Raw genomic sequence first — 17,371 nt, 5'->3', positions numbered from 1 at the left:
AAGGCCCCACATTGTGAAGAAGGTGGGATGATGTAGTTCATTTTACTTTATTATTTTTCTGAGGCAGGGTCTGGCTCTGTCGCCCAGGCTGGAGTATGGCGGCATAGTCTCCACGCACTGTAAGCTCCGCCCCCTGAGTTCCAGCCATGATCGTGCCTCAGCTTCCGGAGCAGCTGGAATCACAGGCCCCCGCCATTTTGTAGTTTTAGTAGCGATGGGGTGCGCCATGTTGGCCCGGCTGGTGTGTAACAGCTGACCTCGGGTGATCCTCCACCTCAGCCTCCCGAAGTGCTGGGATTGCAGGCCTGAGCCACCACGCGCAGCCGGTGATGTAGTTTTATGACTGGTCACCTTATGTATTCTTCCAGTACTCTAGTTCCATTAATAACAAATAGAATAATACAGATACTGCATTAGGAACATCTGCTGCAGGGGCCTGTTTTACCATTATGGATGACGTTATGAATACAAATATTTATATTATTTATGTTTGCCATTATGTCTGTTCTGGAATATTAGCAAACCAGAATCATAATTAGCAAGAGACTATATAAATTAAAATCATGCATTTTAAAGTAAAATTGAAGTTGATTCAAACTAGGACTCCACTACTTGCACAAACTACTTAGCACAAATTACTTAAACCTCGATGTTCTCATCTATGAAATAAGGACTTTATAAGGTCAAGTACTAAATTAGATAATACATGTAAAGTGAAATGCCTAAATACAATGCCTAGGATATAATAATTGCCCTGTAAGTTGTAAGTGCTACCGTGAACCAGCCAATGATCTCTACTACATACTATGATTGAGAAATTAAAGATGGTTGACATTTTATATAAATCAAGGTAATATTATTTATGAAATTATTATACTTCAGGTCATCAGGATTGCTTTTGTGCATTTGAGACTCTTTTCTTAGATGACAATGGTTCTAATCCATCTTCTATCAAAGTCTATATTTCTCCATTTAAATCTGGCAGATCCGTCTTCTTGAGGCATGACCAAGTCAATTATTTTGATTAGTCTGTGTTCCTTACCCAATAATATAATACCTGGAAAGTAATTATGTTTCTATTTTTCATTTTAATCTGCTCTTACCATATTGACAATATGGGCAATGGCCAAGTCCATTATGAGCTTAATTGCTTATGTGCCAGGTGTTAGGAAGTTCATTCTTTGAATCTAACTAAAGTAAAAGATAAAGTCACAGAATTCTGGTTCATTTTATGCATACATTATTCTAACTCTGGATAAATAACCGTTCTTTTATATCCTGTATTATTTAATGTCACCCTTGCCCAGAAATAAGGATTTTTATTAGAATGACTTCAGTCACTGATGAGGCATACATACAGAAATCTCCTGTTAAGTAAGATTAGAATTTGTCTTTGGGCCTTTTTAAAGTTTCTGCAAACTGATAACCCAATTGCTCATGCTGATTGACAGAACAACATTGAATATCTAAGTAGTCTAGGCCTTTGTCTGTTCGTTAGAATTTGTCCTTTTGAGGTCCGTTGGCTGGAAAGTTTATACTACAATTGAGTGTGCTACAAGTAAGACAGCTTTAATTGAAGCCTCTGAAGAGGAAAGGAAAATAACAAAGAAGACTCTTTTGTATCTTTTTCCATTATCAGTAATGCTTGGAATGGACAGTGGTGGTGAAGGAGAATATAGTATATACCTTTTTTCATGTAAAACTTCAATAAGAAATTAATCAAATGAATCTCTGACTATGTCATAATGTCTGCATTCTCCAGGTATGTATGAAACAGATTTTAATGGATGTTGAGTGGCTTCCATTCACCCACTTATGTTTGAAAACACACTTAGAGACTATGTAGAGAAAGTTGCTTATGCTATTACTCCTCCTTTTCTGTTGCTGTTCAGTCTGCCCCCAAGTGGTAGAGAGCCTAAGAACCCAAAAAGATAGCAACGTGGTCAATCCGTGACTTACGACTGCAATTGTATGCCTGATTGATTTTTGTTGGTATACAACAGCTGAGCAATTTGAAATTTGTCACATGGAATATGAATTCACCTGTTCAAATCATGGCAGTATAATAATTCTTGAAATTGCAGCTGTATATTTTAATTCAATACACCAAGTAAATAAACTTCAAGACATAAAGCCACCATTCATGAAATAGATTTCTAAAGGCTTATGTGGGGATCATGTTCTTTCTCTTACCCTCTTGTTTTAAAACTCCTCTCCCTACCGTGGCCTTATACTGGAAGACATTTTTACTCTTTATTTCTAGCAATTTCTGGCTGGTATTGTTGAGTTTTGATGTTTCAGTGTGATTCAGAACTCTGACCATTTTCAAGTTCTTAGGAGCCCTCTCTTGTCTCATTTTTAAACATGGCCTTTGGGGAATGACAGTGATTGTGACAGATGGTAAAGGAATAAGATTGCACTTTGGCGCTGCTTCTGTCTTTGCCTCTTGATCTTTTCCCACTTTCTCAAGGCAAATTATAGATTTCCTTTTGCCTCTAGAGGGACGCAAATTGCCGTTGCCAGTTATATGGTTCTTTGTTTCTCTTTCTAGCTCTTAGGAAATAAAAGGACTCTTATTTAATTAAACATTGTCTTTACATTTATTGTTGATGAAGGGTACTGATTTGTATGTTGGCCAAATATCTGACCAGACAACGGAGAGGACTTGTTGAACTACAGGCAAAAAAAGAAAAAGAAAAAACGAAAAAAAACTTTTATTGCGTTTGAAGGTAGCTTCCCTCTAGTGGCAAAACCTGGTACTTCACTTGTAGATTACAAGCAATTTTTAAAAAATCTTTCTTTTTATATCTCTTTTTAAAACATTATCTGATATGTATAATTTATATATCACACATTTTAATGAATGTGGCTTGCAACTAAAATCGAGGTTCCTAAAAAGTTTAGACATCTTTTTTTAGTTATTAAATTCATAATTTTAGGTATGCAAACTAGGCAAGGTACTTTACTATTCATTTTGTTCTTCAGTAATCCCATACATACAACACACAATTCCAAATGAAAGGATTCTGGTTGACTAACAAGATAGTTATTAAAGGGGTTCTAGATTTTTTTCATAATTTATCAAAGGAATATGAAGGAATTTTAAAAATATCACATAAATTTGGGTGGTGGGCATATTACGTGCTGTACTTCTCTGTATATTAGAAATGTATTAGGCTGGGCACAATGGCTCATACCTGTAAACCCAGCACTTTGAGCGGCCAAGGCGAGAGGATCACTTGAACCCAGGAATTCAAGATCTGCCTGGGCAACATAGGGAGACCCCATCTCAAAAAAAAGAAAAAAATTAAGAAATTAGCCAAGCGTGGTAGCATACCTGTGGTTCCAGCTGTGTAGGCAGCTGAGATAGGAAGATCACTTGAGCCCAGGAGTTTGAGGTTGCAGTGAGCTGTGATTATGCCACTGCACTCCAGCCTGGGTGACAGAGACAGAGACCCTGTCTCACAAAAAGAAAGAGGAAAAGGAAAAGTTTTATACTGGAAAAATTTTAGAGAGAAGTGTTAGACTCACTAGATAGTTAAAATTTAAGTATTAGAATTTAAAGGGCAATAGAGATTGGTCAAGTGTTATAGTTTTAACTTGAACTTATTCGTTCACATTCATGTAACCACTAGGAAAGGATTCAAGCAATGCCAAGAATGTGCTATAATTTAGACAATGTGCAGGAAATACAAAGACAACTAAGACAGGCAAGAGGCAAGTGAACAGAGAACTGAGCAAAGAGACAAGTGCTAATAGAAATATGTATAACAAACTAAGGGAACATACCAAGGACAGATGGTCCTTTGTTTGAGACGGACGAAAGGACAGTTAAGTACAGAAGATAGGTGTAAATGATCAAATGTTTGGGCACAGTGCACGGGTATTTTCCATGCAGATAGCACCATGGGAAGTGGTTCTGAGCAATCAGGAGATAACAGGGCTTCAAGTATGGAAGACTTAAATGGAGAGAGCTGAGAGAGACTTGTTGTTAATAACTTTGCTGGAGCAAGTCCTAAGCAGGCACTTGTTAATAACTTTGCTAGAGCAAGTCCTAAGCAGGCACTGTTTTATACCATAATACATAATCAAATGAGAGAAGACAAGGTTTGCATCCCCAGGCTCCACACATGAGTATGAATAATCTTATAAATAAAAGGTTCATTCACAAAACACAAGATAGTCTAGAATAACCGAATGAAATGATGTTTTTGTGCTTCTTTGACTTCTGACCAAACACAGTGTTCCTTGGAAGGAATTATGTTTGACGCTATATTGTATGACTGGAAAGAGATCTGTAATGAAGAGGCGCTCAAATTTGGAGTATCACTGAGCAAATTTGCTTCAACAGAGGTCTGGTGATGGGAGAATTAAGCATACTCAAAAGCTCTAGTTGCATTCTGAAATCAGTTGGAAGTTGTCAGTCCTAATTGGGAGTGGTGTTTGTCTAACGCAATGCTGAAGACATTTTTTGGTGGCAAAATTTCACAATGTAAAGGAACATGACACAAGGTCAGAAGAAATGTAGCAAATTGATGACCAAGACCTAGGCAAACTGTAAGTAAGGAAATGGGATGTTAGGAAAGAAATTGAAACTTGTTTAGATAATATCCACACTTGGTTGGATGGGCTGTATTTTATAGATATTTTCATTCTTGAATATTTTAGTTTCTAAGACCTTTATTATGAAACAAGAACATAGGTATAACATATATGTTATATATAACATATATATTACAGTTATAAAGAAAAGTGTATGTAATTACTTGTATCAAATAGTGTTTTATCCCACTCCCTCCATGCCCATAAACATATTTCCCACACTGGCTCTCACCCATGTTCATGCCCACCTTTACATATTCAAGGATTTCCAACTGCCCAGGACTATGACCTTCATGCTCCAAGCACATTAACCCTTCTTTGGCAATACTCACCTGCTGTTGACTTTTCATACTTGCTCTCCTGAGTTGGGCCTTAATTGTATCTTATGACTGTTATCTCAAGACCTTGATATCAGGTATAAGATGAGATCAAGTTTGTAATCTAATGCTAATAGAATAGCACATTTGCATTTTGACCCGTTCTTTCTTCCAAAATTAACCGAGAAAAATAGCTTTTCTGTAGAACATAAGCTATTTGAGAAAATGTGTGTCAAATGACTTCATCATCATTTAATCACACCAAGTACATGCCTTTAGACTCTATTTGTGTATAGAGCTAAACCACTATTTGATAAATGTTTGCAATACTGATAACAAATTTCTTAGATAATTGGGCAATGTTATTCTTGTCTAGATAAAACTCCTGAAAATGGTTACAAAGTCCATTGCTTCATCACACACAAACACACACACACACAAACACACCATATACACACACACACACACACACACAATTTTCAAGCTTTGAAAGGCTCATGCATAAGACAAAGGGTATTTTCAGTAGGCTTGGAAATCACTTGGCATTTTTGAGATTTGCCAAACAGCTTGAGATATTTAAAAATATTTTTGTTCAATCAAATTCCAAACATGTTTTTCCAAGAACTTTTTTTTAGGTCAATTTTTATAGCCATGTGTAATTTCAAGAAAATTTAACCCATATGTTTGTTTCTGTGAATGTATATTCAGATTGATTTATAACACAGATGTAAGTATTTCTCTTAACACTGGTGTATGAAGAAGGCGAGAGGGTCTCCCAATTTGCTGCTTGGGACACTCCACCGCGAGACTTTAGATTAATGATCACAGACTATAACCCAGTTCTAATCTTAACACAGTCTCCATGATAAAAGTCACAGAGGACTGACTCTAAGTGTCAGCAAAAGATCAGATCCAGGTACTGCAGTATGTTGATAAATGTGTGTTCCTAGCATGGACTCAAAAGATGGAACTCCGATTGATGACTGTACAGCACTGTGAGATTGAAGCCCTTAAGTGCTACTAAAGGTCTTTACCAACTGTAATGAAAAACTGCATCTGTGCGTAATGATACTTACTGGCAAAATAGGACTGTGACCTGCCAACATATTCCATTATTTTTTGTAGCATCGAGTATAAAAGTAGACCTGTTGTCCTGTTGTAGGGAAAGTAGAAACACAAGTCAAAATACTACCATACTTTACAGGGATAGCAAAAATGAAATTTTAAACTAGCATGTGTTTCCTGTAAGTAAGTCTTAAAATTAAATGGAAGTAGAAAAACTCTAACGAGAACCTCAGATTCAGCCAGTGTGCCACCTTAGAAGTAAGTGATACTCTCTCCATGGTCAGGATGTGTAAGTAGGAATGTATAATAACAGGATGTCAGAGTAAGTGCCAAGTGGAAGGAAATTAAAGTATAATTATGATGTAAGGGGGCAGACATAAGTAATTTTAAAAACAAGAATATTTTAGAAATAAGAAACGATTCATAAGTATTTCTGGTGAATGCAAACCAAAAGTCAGATATCGCATAACGTCTGACTCTATCCAAATACTCACAACATTTTCAGGGAAAAAACATACTATCTGATCCTGAATGTTGTGCCTACAGAGGAAAGAAAATGAACCTGTTTACTATAGGGAGAAATTCCAGTGACTGAAGAAGTCAAACAACAAAACAACTTTCTGAACTCTGAGAGTCACCTTAGCTCTTCTGCTTCAGGGTTTTGGCAACATAACAACTTTATGAATGTTACCTTATAGAACGTTAGTTATACCAGAGCAGACGCAACTGGGGATTTGACAATTCTGCCACACTTTGACTGGACTGACATTTCCTTAGCAGTAACAAGCTGCTACTGTCTGGTGCCATGGGGGCCCTGGGCTTGATTTAGGAGCACTGACGTTGACTGCTTGTTATTTCATATCTTAGAGCTGTCAGGAGGCAACTGATGTCAGCATAAAATTATTTGATAGCTCTGCATCTTGGGCAAAATGTGAATCTATCGATGTTATAAAATAGCCATCAAATTCTTGGAATTAGGGGGTGGAGATAATTGAGAAAGAAAACTCACCTGGTTTATTGTTATATAATCTTTTGTTTAAAACTTGGTTCACATATACATGAACTGTTACTGTTAGGCACATACTGGGGTATGCATTAAATTTCATTCTCATCTAATTCTAACAACAGTTTCAGAGGATAAATAGTATCATGCAAACAATCTGGTTCCAAGATCCATGCTTTCACCTGGAGTTATGTGGTTTTTCCCACGGAATTGAAGATCCTAGAGTAATAGAATTCTTTCCTGGAGCAACCAATGATTTTTTTCTTTAGTTTTAATTTCAGAAAACAGTTGTTCATTTTATTGAGGGAAAATAGCAGTTAGCGCCTAGTATGATCTGATAAATACTCACTGAATGAAAATTGGAACTTTTTATCATCCTCATAGCTTTTCTGGAGTAACCATGTAACCAATGGAATGATTCTAGTCATAAATGGAGTTGGTCAATGACTAATTCTCTGGTTACATTACTCAATTTAACACATTATTTGAGAACACTTGGAAAATTTGAGGAGTAGTGAGTAAATGTGGGGAATTTTGTGGTTAATAATCTCAGTAATAAAGACTATTAGAAGCTCAGAAGCTCTCACAAAATAAGCAAGAAATACTTACCAAATTTATGAATTGTAGCTCAGTTTACCATTCTGTTGATCAAATCACTTATTTTTAAATGTAGTGATCTTCTTCAAATGTAGCCATTTCTAAAGAATGCATTTGCTTCTTTCTGAAAATCACCTGCCAACCCCCAAATCATTTCCATTTATAGTATTTTGTATATCCATTGATCTTGTTTTGTGTTGTTTAAAAGTATAACCTTTTTATGTTTTTTGTTCAACTTGAACAATGACAGATCACAGTTTAATTTCTAGAATGTGTCTTTGTATGCAAATGTGTTTCTTTTTTTCAAATAAATCACACAGATCTAGGGGATGTGATTCTCTAATTTGAGCTCAGTATATACTAGTTGAAAGCATTTACTTGTGATTAAAACAGATTGAAGGAGATAATCCCTCTGAGAAAGCAGCTTCAAATAGCTTAGCAGTGCTTCTTCAGGGATAAGAACTAACACAACACAAGCTAATTCCTCCAAAGTCTCCCTGGTGGTGCTGTAGACGTACCTTTCTTTCGTTGTTTTTCTTCCTTATTGCATTCTATTTGAATTCCTCTTGAATATGAATTCTGCTTTAATTATAGTTTACTCATTTTGTTTTCCAAGAACCAACATTTACCCTTTTGTGTTAACTGATACAGGGAGATACACTTCATATAATATTAATAAATGAAGAGTGTGCAGGCAGTTCTCAATTTGTAATTGAATGACATTGTAAAAGTTCATAAGCAAGTCATAGACGATTTAGAACTCAGGATAGAATTTATCATAGAAATGCTGTTCTATAAAATTTGATTTCTTTTGGGGCCGGGCGCGGTGGCTCAAGCCTGTAATCCCAGCACTTTGGGAGGCCGAGACGGGCGGATCACGAGGTCAGGAGATCGAGACCATCCTGGCTAACACGGTGAAACCCCGTCTCTACTAAAAAATACAAAAAACTAGCCGGGCGAGGTGGCGGCGCCTGTGGTCCCAGCTACTCGGGAGGCTGAGGCAGGAGAATGGCGGGAACCCGGGGGGGCTGAGCTTGCAGTGAGCTGAGATCCGGCCACTGTACTCCAGCCTGGGCCACAGAGTGAGACTCTGTCTCAAAAAAAAAAAAAAAATTGATTTCTTTGTTAACCCTTCAAAGCCTATTTAACTCATAATGTAGCTGAATGTACCTTATGTAACTGGTACAAGTACTGTATAGCAGCAGTTCCGTGAGAATACTTCTAACCAATGTTCTGGATTCCATATTGGGAAGAAAAACTGCCCTTCCTTGGGAATGTCTTCAAATTTATTTCATTCACAGTGTATGTCATTTCTAGGATCAGAGAAACGGACAGGTCTGTATCTTCTTGGGGTAGTGTGCTAGAGATAGGAGAAAGAGAAAGAACTAGATAAGTAATAAGTTGTAGAGTGAGATTTTCTTCATTTTGCTATCCTCTTGGATATGCTGTAACTCCATTTTACAATTTAAGACCATGCCCTTGAAAACAGGACCCGTTATTGGAGAAGGGACGAGTAAAGTGCATATATGGACCCCAACTATCAAAGGCTAAGAAAGAAAAGAAAATAGGAAGGAAATGCCCAATGACAAAAGGCAAAGAAGTTATGACTCCTTCAGCTACACCCAACGGAAGATAGAAGTGGAACAGATCTCGTGTTCCTGGATATTAGACACATATGGAGCACTGACATTTCAAAAACTCTGTTGACCCTTAACTATTTGTATTTTAAAAGTTGAAGATTTAATGGCTGGGTGTGGTGGCTCACGCCTGTAATCCCAGCACTTTGGGAGGCTGAGGTGGGTCGATCACCTGAGGTCAGGAGTTTGAGACTATCCTGGACAACAATGGCAAAACCCCGTCTCTACTAAAAATACAAAAAAATAGCCAGGCATGGTGATGCACACCTGTAATTCCAGCTACTTGGGAGGCTGAGGCATGAGAATTGCTTGAACCTGGGAGATGGAGACAGAGGCAGAGGTTGCAGTGAGTAGAGATCACACCGCTGCCCTCCAGCCCAGGTGACAGATGAGACCCTATCAAAAAAAAAAAGAGCATTAGGAATGTTCGTGCTTTACTCACCCCTTCTTCTCCTTCCCCACACCCCTCTGTCCCCATCACTCCTTCCTCCCAAAATGGCTTGAAGCATTTTCCTTTCTGCTGTACCCATGACACAGTGATGGTGAGGCACACAGTGTATTATTGTACGTCCCTGTTGAGTTGAGTAATTAACCAAATGCTACCACAGAGTTCATTAATAAAGTTTAGGCCAAATTGTGAAGGGAACTATATTTGAAGACACAGAACACAGTTTGCCATGTAAAATTTTGTAAGCTGGAGCAACAATGCACAAACCAACATTCTATGGAGAGAGTTCCTAGCAAGCCAGAATTGACTACCAGCATCTAACCTAACCTAAAGTTTTAATTTAGCTTTTATACACAGATCACCTGCCAGCACTTCATCATTTTTGTGTATGCTCTTTGCTGTGCTATTATGTGGTGATTGATCTCTGTTTGATTTATAGTCATGATGACGGCCTGGCATTAACAATGGCATATGTTAAACATGTAAGAGACCATCTCAGCAATAAAAGAGAGAGATTATAGTTCAGAACCTTTTAACATTGCATTGCCCCTGTTAATGTTTCACAACACTTTATACTCTGAAAAATAAAAAATAAAAAAGGAAGTGGCATAAAAATAACGTGTGAAGTGTCACTCCCACATGCTGTTCTTGGTCTCTGGCGCGCCTGTTATCCCCACAATCTCCAGAAACGACAAGAATGCGTCCCATCTGATACATCCTGTGAACAATTTAAGAGCATATTTGAAAACACAAAATACTGTTTTCATAAACTGCTGAAATCTGTGATAGTTTGGCAGTAATCACAGGAACAATGCTGGAACACAACTTTTAATTTTTTCTTTTCCTTGCATTCTCTTGTCACACGCACTGAACTTCCCTGTTCTGTATTGCTTTCTGATATCTTGATCCAAGTCTCCCTAAAACACACATGTTAATGCCTAAACACAGTTGAACACTTGGCTTTTCCCCATTAATTAATAGTCCAGTGTTAATATTGATGTAGTCTTTCTTTAGTGGATAAAAAGAAACAATCTGAAGCTAATTTAGCGTGGAGTAAATTAGTAACACAGCTTTTAAGAAAAAGAGGAATGATGGAATGGACAAAACCAGATGTAAGATCTTCTAGACAGATACATGTGGCTACAATTCTGTCAAGGCAAGAACTGGCAGAACTGGAAACTTCTTTTCTATTTTTATTCTCCTGTAACTCCGTCAGAATTTAAGAGTCACTCCTGGTCTCCATGGCAAAACATAACAAACGCTGTTTGTTCCAGTGTTTAGGTTAATGACATAACGTGCTAACCCTTGGTTACACAGAATAACCTTCACATTCAGAGTGATCCTGCACCATTTCTGAAACATCAGCGTCATGCCTGGCAGCTTTTTGTCAATAAGCATATGAAAAAGAAATTCCAAAAGAAGGAGTTCAGTGTAGTGATGCTATAGTGACTTCTTCAGCTGGTTTTTTTTTTTTTTTTGCTGGAGAATTAATTCTCCTTAATTCTGATTCTCTACTGCCCTGTACCTCACATTGGGTCTAACTTCCCATAATGCTTAGGAGATGCGCATCCATCCAATTTGTACAGTCAGTCTAAGGATTCAAGCAGACTACATCATTCGTTGGAATACACTGACTATACTGACCAGATTATAACCTGTCTCTGCTTTTGCGGTTATAGGAGGGAGGCACAAGGATAGAAACAATGGTAAATACCCATGTGTGCTTACTATATTTGAAGCATATTATCTCATTTAGCTGTCACAGTCCTGAGCTGGGAGTTATAAAGGAAGGATTCTTGGAGATGATGGAAGCTCAGTGAAGCCAAAAACCATGAACTTCAGCATTAGACAAACTCAAACTAAGTTAGTAATATTTCTACTTTTCAATTTTTTTTCTTTTTTAATATAAATTAAACCGTTTGCTCCTCCACTCTACCCTAAAGTCCAAATGTAATACATATTACAGGGTATGACTTGTCCCTGATGTGGTGTCCATACACGTTCTCTGTGTCAGAGAATGACCTAGAACTTGGTATGCTTTATGTTTAACAATCATTCAATATGTTATGAAAGATTTTATTTATACTCATGGCTGGGCATGGTGGCTCATGCCTCTAATCCCAGCACTTTGGGAGGCCAAAGCGGGTGGATTACTTGAAGCCAGGAATTTGAGACCAGCCTGGCCAACATGGCAATCCCTTGTTTCTACTAAAAACACAAAAATTAGACTGGCGTGGTGGGGCATGCTAGTAATCTTAGCTACTCAGGAGGCTGAGGCAGGAGGATTGCTTGAATCTGGGAGGTGTAGGTTGCTTTGAGCTAAGATCACACAACCGCACTCCAGCCTGGGCAGCAGAGCAATTTATTTAATCTTTATTTTCTCCAAAAAGAAAATAAAGATTATATTTATACTTGAATAGCAGCCAATTATAAATGAGCTGAGAGGGTGAAGTAAAGAAACCTGTATAGACAAATGAACAGAGACAGACTTTTGTGATGTGTGTTTAAAGGATTATTAGAAGGTCATTTCAGAGTGGACAAGAAAGAAAACTTTGGTGGGAGGTTTTACAAGGTCTTCAAAGCAGGCAAAGAAATGTGGTTTTGATCTGACCACATTATATGCATTTTGCTTATTTATCATTGAGGTATATTACTAAACACTGTCTTATCCTATTTCCGTAGTAATCTTTGTTTATTTGGTAAAGTATTAATGTTTTAAGGGTTAGCAATTCTAGGTTCCACCAGGAAACAGTCAAGTGAAATTGTTTCTCAATATTTGATTGACTTGATTCATCCATTTTCAAAGAAAAGGTAAATCATACAGTATTCCGTATGATGTAAACTGTGGCACTGAGAGTGAACAAGTTACCTTTGTCTTCCATCATTTGAGAATGTGCTGTTGAATTTGAGAAAAGAGCCCTGGGGCATTAACAATACACGCTCTCCAATCTAGATTTCAAAATGTTCAGTAGATGTTTAGGGTATGACAGAAAAATATTAAGTCCATTAATATGGTAATTACAGTGTTTCTTGCTTCCTTGTAGCCTGCACTGATTACTACATAAACAGGACTCAAAATATACACTTTATGTTTAGTGAACGTGCCAATGTCTATGTCTGAATTCATAAATGCCATCTTAGGAACCAGGCGATTTCTGTTTACTGCCTAGTGCCTTAGGGAGGCTGTTTAATGAGGAGATGTGAAGCCTTTTACAGTTTATTGTTGATGACATTTTGAGGACACTTGCAGTGGGGTAGACTGAAAAACAATAAAGCTGGGTATTTTCTTGGATGTGGTTTATAAGCCCCAGAGTGTTGTATCAGATTTTATCAGTAATCCAATTTCTACTTGATAGCAAAAACAAAAACAAAACCTTTTCAGAAACTTAATTTCATATATTGAAGGCAAAGAAAAAAATACTTGCAAATCTGATATCTGAATTTTCTTAAGATTCAAAGAATTTCAATTTTTCTTATTCAATTGAAATAAAGGTTACTACCACTGTTTTTATAAGCTTAAAATGCCTGTTTATTTATTTATTTATTTTGAGATGGAGTCTCCCTCTGTCGCCCAGGCTGGAGTTCAGTGGCGCGATCTCTGCTCACTGCAACCTCCATCTCCCAGGTTCAAGCGATTCTCCTGCCTCAGCCTCCCGAGTAGCTGGGATTACAGGCACGTACCACCACGCCCAGCTAATTTTTGTAGTTCTAGTAGAGACAGGGTTTCACCATGTTGGTCAGACCGGTCTCCTAACCTCAGGTAATCCACCCACCTTGGCCTCCCAAAGTATGGGCTTACAGGCATGAGTCACCATGCCCGGACCGAAATGCCTATTTCTTAGGTTAGATATGGTAGTGTTATAACTGTTGATATCCTTTGTAGTCTGTACTGAAAAACTCTGAAATGGCTTGAGGCAGTTCTACAGCAAAAATTCGATATGTATGTCTATTCAGGTAACGATTCTTATATTGTGTATTATATTAATATACACAATGTATTTTCATGTCTATTGCCTAATACTTTCAAAATGAAAAAGAAATTGAACAATATATTTTTCTCTTGACTTTGTTTTCATTGGAACCTTTTGTGACCAACTTGTACTTATTAAAATTATAAGACTGTGGCACAACCCTGTGGTGAATGTGAGCCATCGGGGTCTGTCCAGGTGGGCCAGTGTTGGTGTGTCTTCATGACTGGGTCTGGTTCTCAGCTCTGTAGGTACCTTTTACAGAGGTAATGTTATGGAGGTGGGGTTAAAAGCTCTGAAAATGCGCTTGTAGACTTGAATCCAACCCCATCAGTTTCTTAGTGTGTATAGTTACGTAACTCATAGTTCGGTATGTAGTTATGTAATCTCAGTATGTTACATAACTTAGTGTGACACAGTTACATAAGTTACACACATATAGCACAAATAACTACATAAGCTACATACTTGACATACATACATAACTGTTATGTACATAAGGTATATTTAGTACATAAAAGTTACATAATTGAAATATTTGTGTAATTAGGCATTAACTCCAAAAGATGTGGTACATATTTGTACCTGCTTGGGTTATCATCATAATAAAAACAGATAATGTTTGTAAATACTTCAGCTCTAATATATAGCACAAAATTAATAACCAGTATTAGTTGCTGTTGTTAATATTAATGTTAGTACTGCGTAATCATCTGAAAAGCACTTGCTCAATACCAAGTTTAAAAACAGAGAGAGCTAGAGCGACTTATTACAAGTTGACCCATGTAAATTTGTTCTTACCAGAAAACCCGAATGCCCTTCCTCACTTGAAGCAGGAAATGTGTCTGTGATGATTCGCCCTTCTGGAACCATTTCTGGTTGGGGTTCAGTGAAATCACTAAATTTTGTATCCTGGGTTTCTCTTCTCCGTACTTTGTGCAGATATCCTTCTCTCCCTAAAACCAATTATTTGACAAGATACAATGCATATGATTATGGTTATTCTAGCTTAAACCAGTTTATTATAATAGATTTAGTTGAAACTTGGTTATATTCTGGCATTAGTCATTTTATTAACCATGAAGAGGTTATAGCTTTAGATGTGTTGATTCAACCATGCATTCTTAAGATGCTGTCGTAGACACTTTAATTAAACCTGGATGTTCCTAAATTTCCTCAGACATTAGTTTCACCGTATTTCTAATGTTACTCTTAGAAGGGAAGCTTTCTGCTTCCATGCAGTCGAAATGGTAAAGAATCCTACATTTTAGTTTTATTAGATTGATTAGAACAGAGTGCAAGTATAGAAGTTTTTAAGGGAAAAGATCTATGTGAGTAAAAATGTATGCCTATATTTTTGTTATAAACCAGTGATTTAAATTTTAATGCATGTTTATGAAGAGAAGTATGTTTGTTATAATAAACAATAAAAAGCCATTGCTCACGTGACTTATGAAGGCAAACCTGGCAATGACTTTTGTCTCATATGTCTGCAGCCTGCCATCATGTATGCCTAAATTTTTATGAATGGGTGTCCACTACATTGTTATAACCATCTGCAATCAAATGTGTTATGCAAAACAAAGACTCAATTGGTATAACTACTTGTTTGCATCAATTATGAAAATCATCACGTTATGTTATTTAGAGTAATTATTTATAGCTTAGATTGGGATGGACGCTTTTCAGGAGCAAAATGTGTACTTTGTTTCTGTTTTTTCTGAAATAGGCATGGAAAGGTATTAATCCAGCATTAAAAAGGGCGAAGCAACAAGCTTCCCTGATTGGAGTGTAGGTCCCAAGCATTTTACTGATAAATTCATTCAGATTGAGTAAGCTCTTTAAGCCCTTCCTTCCTTCCTTCCTTCCTTCCTTCCTTCTTCCCTCCCTCCCTCCCTTCCTCCTTTCCTTCCTCCCTCCCTCCTTTCCTCCCTTCCTTCCTTCCTTTTTCCTTTTCTTTTTTCTAGTTGAAGTCATACTCTAACACCTATTCTCCTGCCCACAACTATACCTTTCGGTAAATGTTCTTAAAACTAACAGGTACTTCTCTCCTAATGCCTAAATGAACTCAACCACCATGGAGAAGTGATAGTTTTGGTTGGTAGATAAAAAGTGATCATTTCGGCAATGTATTAAGCTATACGTGGATTAGGTAGTAGCCAAAGAAACAATAGGGTGGCCAGAGATTTTGAGGGAACAAAGGCTGAACAGAAAGTGAGAAGAGGCCAAAAACTCCATCAGTCGTGAATCTGCCCTGGGCACTCTGACCTGTGTGGAGCTGGATATCATCTTCAGTGACGTCTCCAGCCTGCCTGTCCTGGCCCACCTGTGCTTGACTTCGGGCGCTCATTTTCTCTCCGCATACAATCCAATCCATTAAATGTCTGCTATAGTTTTTCTGGCCTGAAGAGAAATTTTGTTTGTTTGCTTGTTTGTTTTGGCTTGGTTCCGGGCCAGGGTAAGATAAAGCATAGACTGCTTTTCTTGATTCCTACGTCACATATATGCTTCTCTTCAACCTTCTCTTTTTCACTCTCTGACATACACAGGCACTTCTAAAGCTCTGCGATATCCCTCACCATATAACAAACTTCCTGGCAGAAGCAGAGGCAATAGCTCTCTGGTAGTGCTTGGGGGAGTGACAGATACTTTCAAGACTGACAGAAAAAAGAAAACACAAGCTCTTTTTCAGGAACTCTGTGTGTGTGTGTGTGTGTGTGTGTGTGTATTTAGAGAGAGAGAGTGTCTTAGTGAGACACAAACCTGCCACTAAGGTAGCAATTATTAGGTCTTATAATTGAGATTTACTTGTGGACCTGAAAACTCTGCTCAGTCCATAAGAGAATTCCCTGTATTCCCTGTATAGTAGGAGCAAGACACTTATCTATTGTAAGGTTATCTGTACCATTCCATTAGACATTTTTAAGTCTATAGCAGTAGGCAAGAAAGGTGGACCTTTGCAAAGATACTGTTAGCCCAAACTAAAAGAAGTTAAAACTTGAAGTGGTAATTTAGTGTTCTCTTCAAAGGTTGTTTAAGTACACATATTATTAATATACACTTAGTTTATCCTTCGGACATAGCAGATCAGACTTTATACCTGGAAACATTGTAAAGACAAACGTCAAGTTCGGGCATGATGACTCACCCCTGTAATCCCAGCACTTTGGGAGATCCTTTGAGGATCTCCAAGACCAGCCTGGCCAACATGGTGAAACCTTGTCTCTACTAAAAATACAGAAATGAGCCAGGCATGGTGATGCATACTTGTAATCCCAGCTACTCGGGAGTCTGAGACACGAGAATCGCTTGAACCCGGGAGATGGAGTTTGCAATGAACCAACATCACATCACTGCACTCCAGCCGGGGTGACAGAGGGAAACTCTATCTCAAAACACAAACAAACAAAAAAAGCAGAGGTCAAAAATTTTTATATGTTCATCCATAGCCATAGCTGTACCTATGTTGTTTAACTTATTATAAAACAAATATGATAGTATTTCGTTTGCCAAAATGTAAATATTTTCCACTTCTATTCACTCACCTAGGCTGCCTTCTTTACTATAGACCCCAAGACCCTTCATAATTGACCTATCCCTTACTTGGGTCTGCATATGATCATAAATGGCAGCTCTCACTACTGAGTCATTATTAAACAGGAAGCATATCACTATGGAGTCATTATTAACAGGAAGCGTATCACCACGGAGTCATTATTAAACAGGAAGCGTAT

The 17,371-nt window shown here is 37.7% G+C and overlaps 1 protein-coding gene across 5 annotated transcripts in view; it reads left to right on the top strand.

The window, feature by feature from the left end:
• The window catches only part of ROBO2 (roundabout guidance receptor 2), a 1,747,433-nt gene that overhangs the window by 1,398,867 nt on the left and 331,195 nt on the right, over nucleotides 1-17,371 (top strand). The gene's annotated exons all lie outside the window — the stretch shown is intronic.

Source organism: Piliocolobus tephrosceles, chromosome 2 (genome assembly GCF_002776525.5).
Source record: "Piliocolobus tephrosceles isolate RC106 chromosome 2, ASM277652v3, whole genome shotgun sequence".
NCBI lineage: Eukaryota > Metazoa > Chordata > Mammalia > Primates > Cercopithecidae > Piliocolobus > Piliocolobus tephrosceles.
The sequence above is the reverse complement of the archived record's forward strand: the minus strand, read 5'-3'. Positions and strand labels throughout refer to the sequence as shown.